Raw genomic sequence first — 8,692 nt, forward strand, 5'->3', positions numbered from 1 at the left:
TTGTAGCAGACAATATGTACTAGCTTACTCTACATAATTTTCAGGCAAAACACTTTTGTCCAAGATTGTGAGACCAATAAAAGAAAAAGTTTTGTGTTGCAAACACCCAATTTCTCTGGTCGAAGTTCAAAGGAAGTAACAGAAATGATCACCGCATTACGTGAGGGTGGTGACAAGTGTGTTAATATAATGTACCGGCACCATGGAAGAGAGTGGTAGGCTTGTAACAATTATTACATACTTGTCTAATTGTCAACTCCTTCACGTAATCGCGGTTTCTTTGTATACCCTCAATTAATTGCTAACATTAGCTAAGGTCTTAAGGGGTATGACTGTTGAGAGTAATTGTTGATTTTGTAGTTGAAATTGTAATTATATGAGTAATTATTGGTCAGACTGTTGAGCTAAATCTATGCTAGTTGTTGGCACTTAAACATAAACCTAAACATGTTCATAGCAACAAAAATGACAAAGGGGGATACAGTTAGAAAAAATGTTTTATGATAATAAAGAGGCGTTTTTTACTTCATCTATCGTGTCCCTGCTCGTGATACAGCCTGTAGTTTTCTTTAGTCTCGTCTTCTTTGTCATAGTCCTCCTTCTTTACCTCTACGATATCAATGTTGATTTTACTGAAAACATTGGCATATTCTTTTGCTGGGTTGTCACATATTCCTCTGCATCTAAATGATGTGGTTTCTAATGAATGCAAGTCTCTAATGTCATAATAGGGACTTACAGTAAAGTCTGTCTGTAGTACTCAACACTGACCTTACACTTTTTATCTTCTGTGGCATCATAATAATGTCCCAATGTGGTACAGTGTTTATGGTTGGCTTCTTTTAAGTTTTATATGGCTATTCAGTTTTAATAGCAAAATATTACTGTAAAATCCCTGCACTAGGCTACTCATAGTGTTGGTGTGTTTTGGTTATTTATTTCCTTCCTGCTATTTTTATCCTCACGTGTACTATGAGGATTACTACGCCTTGTTTTTCAGGAGGGATCATTTCCATTTCTGTCCTTTCTTCTTTATGATCATGATGCCAACAGCTGGGAGAGTGGGCGACATCTGCCATGCAGCTGGCCACCATAACGAGACAGGCAGAGGGATGGGACTGAGAGGAGAGTAGGAGAAAAGGGGAGAAGACTGTAGTGAAGGGCAATAGTGTGATAAGAAAATCTATATGAGGTATATTATTCAAGGTTGTTGAGAGCTGCCAAACTAAAGCAAGAAATAAAAGGAAAAAACGCACAATGAAACAAGGAAGAGTGAAAGAACAGACATAAAAGTTGGTGACACCTGCAATTCTGAAAAAAAAAGTACAGTCATGTGGAGTCAGATGCCCCTAATCAGCTGCTGTCAGAGCGCCTCGCCATAGCAACCATGAGTCATAGCACCGGTAAACATACATAACACACACACACACACACACACACACACACACACACACACACACACACACACACACACACACACACACACACACACACACACTTTAACTCCTATATGTGTCCTTGATCAGCAGGAAACTGCTATCAGCTATCGTCCATCTTTCACCTTGTCTCTGGGTTTCTGACTACTTCAGACAGGCTTGTGGAGCTATAGAACACACAAACCACACAGATGCAAGCCATCAACCGTAAAAAAAAAAAAAAAAAAAACTTTAAGTGTTGTCACCCTGCTCCTTCACCCCCACCTCTCTCTCTCTCTCTCCCTGTCCACTCTTCACATAGCACAGTGAATAGGCCCCTCTGTGCTCTGGAAGATTTAACTTAGGTCCTGTCTGTCGCTTACAATCTTTCTTCCTCGACATTACTCTGAAATAGCACAGTGGAGAAACCTGCCTCATATTAAATAGTGTTTTTTCCACGCTGTGAGACCAAAGCTCAGCTGCACACACAATGTACAGGCTTTGAATTATAAAAGAAGATTGTGGTGGAACGCCGTTGTACGTGGGCTGTAGGTACTGTAAATAACACAAGATTATAAACTAACAATGCTAGCGTTTCTCTGATGTATAACAGTGCAGACGGGCCATCTGGGCTCATTTACCTCCATGTATAGGTCAAATGGAGAATCCTGATTATGCAACTATGCTTTCTTTTAATACAGGGAAAGTCGAAAGCATGTATACTGTTTTTCAAGTATCCTGCCGTACTTTACTTTCACACAGCTAAAAGCAATCTAACTTGGCCAAGAACATTAGTTTAACTTACTCATTCATTTCCCTCCAATAATTTTCCTAGCTGGTTGGAGGATTCATACTGGCAACCTTCATGATAGTCACACTTCTTTTCCCCTGCTTCCAGTCTTTAGGCTTAGTTAAGCTTTTTAGCCTGGAGACACCAGAGTGGTATGGATCTTCTCATCTACCTGTCGGCAACAAAACTAATAAGCATAGTTCCCAAAATGTCAAACTATTCCTTTAAACCTGAATCTACCATAGTTCATGTTTTCCTTTTCAGTTAACAGGGGAGTAATAAAGGGAAGTGATGATTAATTATTGGGTAATTCTGTCATTCTGAATCTCACACTGAGACTGTGCTGAGCCTCCTCTGTAGGCAGTTAACACTTTTGTAGAAATCTTGCAGGCAGGCAGCACACAAGTGTGTTCACACTGCAGAAGGAGATATGTGGTAAAACACATTCTGTATTGGACATTCACGGTAGGTGCTGCTCAGTGTAATTTGGGACAAAACCATGTGAAAACAATCGACAAGCAGCAAGCAAAGCAGTTGCTAAAAACTTGAGAAACGGATATAGATCAAATCAGACCCTGAGGGAGGGATGTGGTGTTTGGCTTAGGAGGCTTTTTTTTGCATTGTAGGTTTTCTGCACGCACGTTCCTCATTGAGCAGGCATATATGAGCGTCAACAGCTAAACAGGCTGAAATAGGTCATGACCAAAAAATAAATCAAGGGACCAATGAGATCAAAAATGCAACCCTCGCAACCCAAAGTGACAGTTGAGCGCTCCACTCGGAGTTGTTGCTGCTGAGAAAGACAGATTTTCACTTTTCTTGTTATCTGCAGAGAAAAACGTCACTGAAGCAAAGAAATCAACTGCTGATCACTAGGGAAACATGTGTGTACACACACACAAGCCAGCGAGCATCCTTCTACACACATACGCATGGTCAAACACAGAGAAAACCACAAACCACTGCCTTCACACATGAGTGTCTGCTAGACAGGCATTCAAATCCATTGCTGCGATCATTCATCAATCCAGATCAACATAACACACGGCAATAAGAGCACATCAAATGCACATAAACAGACACGTGTACGGAACAATTGCCTAGGTCTTTGCACTGTGAGCATGCCATTAGCTTGTGCAGTAATGGAACTATATGGGAGGGGGAGTGGTGGCATTTAACTAGCCTGCAGAAATCAGATAACTCCACTCAGAACATACTGAAGGCACTTAGGTGTGTGTGTGTGTGTGTGTGTGTGTGTGTATGTGTGCGGGCGTGCGTGCGTGCGTGCGTGCGTGCGTGCGTGAGAGAGAGAGAGAAAGTGAGAGGCTGATGTGGATATACATTTATTTTAGAAGACAAGTACATGTTCTGTGTCGGAGGTTCTGTGCAGACTGACATGATCACATCTAATGAGGAGAGGAGTTTCTAACACAAATTAAAAACAGTGACTGGAGAACAAATGGTTTCCAGTGTGCCTGTTGGCTAATTCCCACTTTTCGCTCTCCCTTACGTCTCTCTCTTGTTCTTTTATATTGTCACTCTATCTTTATAAGATATCTCTGTTCTCTTATACAGTCTCATTCTTCCTCTGCCTCTCCTAATTTCTGTTGTATTGTCTTTCTCTCTTCTCTCCTCTCCTCTGCACCCTGCTCTGTCTCTGAAGCACTTCCTCTTTCCACCACTCATCGTTTTCCATCCTTCCTCTCTTCACCATCGTTTAAGTACTTTAAATCTCATTATTGAATTCTATTTCTTTAATTAATCCCATCACTAGAAATAGAATTGTTTAGGGGTTTTAGTTGCAGGGTTTGATTTCATTCATTAACACCCACACACAAATTACAACTGCACAGTAGGCTACCAGTGGAACACTGTGAGTCCTCAAAACACACATCATCCAATGTGCAATATAGTAGTCAACACAGAAAATATACCTCAGTGCATTTTATAGTTTGAATCATAATTTTTTGTGCTTGTTCTCTTCCTCTGTAAAGGCTCAACAACTCATGTTTTCAAGAAGCAGCTGATTACAAACCAAAAATCCAGTCCTAAACCATTAAAAGACTTCCTCTAAACTGGACAATCCCCTGACCTGCAGTATTAATAAAGTGCCCAAAGGTTGGTGTGACTGGCTCTGAGGAAGCACAGCGTGGCTGCCAGCAGTAGCAGGTCCGAGCTGGAAGTGGAGCCGCTTGTTTAGCAGACCCACCCTGACCAACACAAAGGGGGGCAACGCCCTCCTCCACCACCAGCCAACCCAGACAGCACCCTGATTGGCCAGCAGGATGACCTTTGATCCCTGTTGTATTGTGGTCTCAGCTGCGCCAACCCTCCCCCTGTGTGTGTGTGTGTGTGTCTGTGTGTGTGTGTGTGTGTGTGTGTGTGTGTGTGTGTGTGTGTGTGTGTGTGTGTGTGTGTGTGTGTGTGTGTGTGCAACAAAAGAGAGCCAAGTCCTAATGCAGCAATCAGAGCAGTGGAAGAGGGGAAATGGTCTGAGGGGAAATGGAGAGTGTGTATGTGTATGCATTTATGCGTGTGTGTGTGTGTGTGTGTGTGTGTGTGTGTGTGTGTGTGTGTGTGTGTGTGTGTGTGTGTGTGTGTGTGTGTGTGTGTGTACTGCTGTTTGGATGGGGGTGGTGTAATTATGTTCTAGTTGTGATGACTGAGTTGCAGTATATATCCAGCAGCCCCTTGGTTTGGCCACTTCTATCCCCAACTCGAGACCATGCCTAGCCTTCCTCTAGCCACATTTCCAGACCAAACCTAACCTTCTTCTAGCCCCATTTCTAGACCAAACTTAGCCTACCTCTATCCCCAGTTCTGGACCAAACCTTTCTCTAGCCCTAGTTCAGGACCAAACGTAGCCTTCCTTTAGCCCAAGTTCAGGACCAGCTCCAGCTGTAGACCAGACCAAACCTAGCCTCCTTTTAGCCCCAGTCTCCACACCAAATCTAGCCCTCCTTTCATCCCAGCTTTAGACAAACCTAGACTTCATTTAGCCCCACTCTTCACACCAAAACTTGCCCCTCTAGTTCTAGCTATAGCCCTAGCCATAGCCTAAAGCTAGTCTAATCTAGCTCATGGACCAGACCAAATTTAACTGCCCTCTGGCCCCAGTTTCTAGCCCAAACCTAGCTAACCTCTAGCCGCAGCTCCAGACCACCTCTGGCCTTCCTTTAGCCCCAGCTCTAGACCAAACCTAGCCTTAATGTAGCTCATGATCTCTTGACCAAACCTAACCATCTTAGCTTAATCTCAGGCCAAAATTTGTGCTTCACTTAACCTAATCTTGGGCCAAACCTAGCCCTCCAGTCTGACCCAGGAGCTGTCTTTGCAGGTGGTCTACAGCTTGTGGGCTGAGACATCCTAAACCCTGCACATACCCACTTAATACACTCCATGTGACTCTCTCTCTCTCTCTCAGAGGCAGTGGGTCAGGGTAGACCACCCCCTAACAGCATGACATGGCTGTCTGAGGAATGCCATGTCATGGAACAGATGGAGCTCCACAGACAATAGAGCCGCATGCATTTTGCTGGGCCTATACAAAGGCATGTGCCAAGTGCGTAAGTGAGTGTGTGCATTATAGCTGCAGTTTCAAATGCTTTTTTTGCTCTCATGTCATGTCTATGAATCTCTATTTCTGTCATGGAACAAGAAGTGTGGGAGAGATCACACTTAGTTTTCCAACAAAGAATATGCCCTAAAGAAGTTTGAAAATGATGTGATCAAGCCCAAGAGACACACATTAACCGCACAGTATGATGCAACGGAGGGAGATAGGGAGAATCCTGCAGACAGGTAGAATTATGTGTCTTACATATTCAAACACAGGGCGCGTGTTTCGGTGGCCATGCTGTCCTGGAGAAAATACATAGAAACACCGCAAACCTATGAACCAATAATTACCCAAGAATCAACGTGACTCTTTACAGCTCACTCGATATTACCTTATCCTTTCCCACGCCAATAATGACGTAATAACATTTCCTTCCTGACAATAATCGGTAGGCTATCATAGGATCATATTAAAGATATATATCTATCATACTATAGGCCGATACAGTTGTTTTTTTAATCTAATATGGCATCATTGGAATATTCCTCTAAAATTTCACATTAGGACTAACCGATTGTTTTGTGTAAGAGCCGATCAAAGTCCTACTAGAATAGCCTCTTTCTCTTATGGATTAGGAATGTAAACCGCTATCAAAGGCTGGAGCTGCCACATTTCATTCATTTCATGCATATGGGCCCACTGGCGAGATCCATATCCGCGTTGCAGTTGTATCCACAACCACAATTACCCCAACTCACAAATCGAGAACTCAATGTCACTTTTGAGTGGATCGCGCACTTCTTGATGGATTCATTCATTATAAAGACATCACCGGGTCTCCGAATAACCCTGGAAATCTCTGTAAATAGGGATGCCAGATTGGACGGAAATCCAGTGAACTCACCCAAGAGAACGACGGATGATCGGCTCCCCGTTCCTCCTCTGTGTAAATCCAGGACCCCAGACAGAAATGTATTATCAGGCTAAACAAGTATAATCTGTAATTGCTAATTTCACAAAATCTTCTTCATCCGCACTGTGGAAGCGAGGTATGGAGGCGATGTGGAGCCGCAAATTAACCTGGTCGGTGCACACATACACATTCACACAAAATAAAAAAAGGTTTACAACAGCGATTCAAGAGAGATTTCGGTGAAATTGGTGTAGGTATCTGTACTACTCTCTGATGCTTTGGTTGTTGACTATGTAGTTACTGGGCTGCTTCCCCCGCTCCACCCGCTAACCCAGCCTTCCCAGTGCGCCCATTGGCACAGACGACCGGACATGCAAATCCACTCTTCCCATTGATGTTTTCCAGAGAAGCAGGTCTCTGTTTCAGTCGCTCCACTGCACCACCGCGCGGCATCTTTCAGTCATCCCTGTAGGGAAATTCGTCTTTTGCTTGTACCAGCCAGTGGTGGAAGAAGTAGGAAACTCTGATCCTTTATTTAAGTAAAAGTAGAAATGTCATGGTCTAACTAAAATTCCTGAATTCAAAATGTTACTGAAGTAAAATTATGCAGAATGGCTCCTTTCAAAGTGCTATATTATTCTGTTTTTCTAACAAATAGCCTACATAGCCTAAATACTTTGTATCTACTACATTAGTAGTACGGTATAGTAGGCTACTGCATCTCATATAAGCATCTATGTTTTTATGTAAAAAGTAACTAGTTACTGTAAGTGTCAGATAAATGTATTATAAATTACAATATTTCCCTATGAGATGTAACTGAGTAGAATTAGGAATAGGAATTAGCTTAGAATGGAAATACTCAAGTAAAGTAAATGTACTAGGGATCTTAGGCAAGAAAACCAGTGCCTTGCTCAAGGGGGCTTTGTCAGATTGCCATTGGGGACTTGAACTCAGGTCTTTGGGCCATTACAGTGAGCAGGGCAACTTCTACACACATTAAATACACTCTATTGATTAATGCCAAGCTCTTTATGGTCCAGTCAGTGTCCAGCCTTGATGTCACTTTGCGTTGAAGGTATATAATGGACTCATTTTAAATGATTTGATGATTCTTTTGTTGCCCTTAAACTAATCACATTTAAAGTCTCCCTTCACTCAAAAAAATTGTCATTTTGTTATTTCACTTGGATGCTTGAGTTTCACTGTGCAGAAGGATGTATGTGCAGAGTTTGACACTAGAAGGCTGTTTTCACATTCATCTGCTGAAGGTAAAACGTTTCTCTGTGCTCTCCTTAAATCTCAGTTTAACATGTGTACGTACCAGCAGGATTTTGTGACATCACACCTAGTCTGGAAGCCAATCACTGTCCAGTATGCGTTTATCTGTGTTTTAAGCCCCCAACATAAACAAGACGTTGGGGGCTAAGATTAGGCAATGGTTATGGTTATGGTTATGGTTATGGTTATGGTTAGGGTTAAAGTTAGGGTTAGGTGCCTTGAAGTCAATGGTTGCAGTGCTGCCTTGAAGTCAATTAGGCAATTGTTATGGTTATGGTTATGGTTAGGGTTAGGTGCCTTGAAGTCAACAGTCGCAACGTTACCTGGAAGGAGATGTTGGGGGCTTAAAACACCATCGAGCCCTGTATGCAACTTATACAAGTGTGATGTGGAAACCTGAAACCTCGAGCATACATACACTGAATGAACCTTACAGTGAAGTAGGACATTTTCCAGCAGTCACAAATTATGAATTATTATTATTATTATTAATAATATTTTTTTTAAAGATGTCTGGCAAGGATGTGATAATTATATTTTGTAAAATAAATATACAGGCTTTTAAAATATTCAGAAAATGGTTGTTTTTAAATTGTAGCTTGTAAATTACTCTTAGGTTGCTGAAACCCACAAAGAACTTCAATGTCCAAATGAAAAACAAGCAAATACAAAAAGGTTACTATAACCTTCACCATCAATTCCAAGTATTGATATAGTAGTATTGATAAGCGGCC

General features: G+C 42.0%; 1 protein-coding gene across 2 annotated transcripts in view; it reads right to left on the reverse strand.

Annotated features, from left to right (window-relative positions):
- numbl (NUMB like endocytic adaptor protein) overlaps positions 1-7,053 on the reverse strand; it is a 63,288-nt gene extending 56,235 nt beyond the window's left edge. The window contains exons 1-2 of one of the 2 annotated variants that reach the window (XM_031283677.2): positions 6,979-7,053; positions 6,669-6,844 (exon numbers count right to left, since the gene is read on the reverse strand). The gene's annotated coding sequence lies outside the window, so the exon portion shown is untranslated. The other variant, XM_031283676.2, reaches the window with a different exon arrangement.
- Between the last annotated feature and the right edge of the window lie 1,639 nt (positions 7,054-8,692).

The sequence above is a fragment of the Sander lucioperca genome, chromosome 5 (genome assembly GCF_008315115.2).
Source record: "Sander lucioperca isolate FBNREF2018 chromosome 5, SLUC_FBN_1.2, whole genome shotgun sequence".
Classification (NCBI taxonomy): Eukaryota; Metazoa; Chordata; class Actinopteri; order Perciformes; family Percidae; genus Sander; species Sander lucioperca.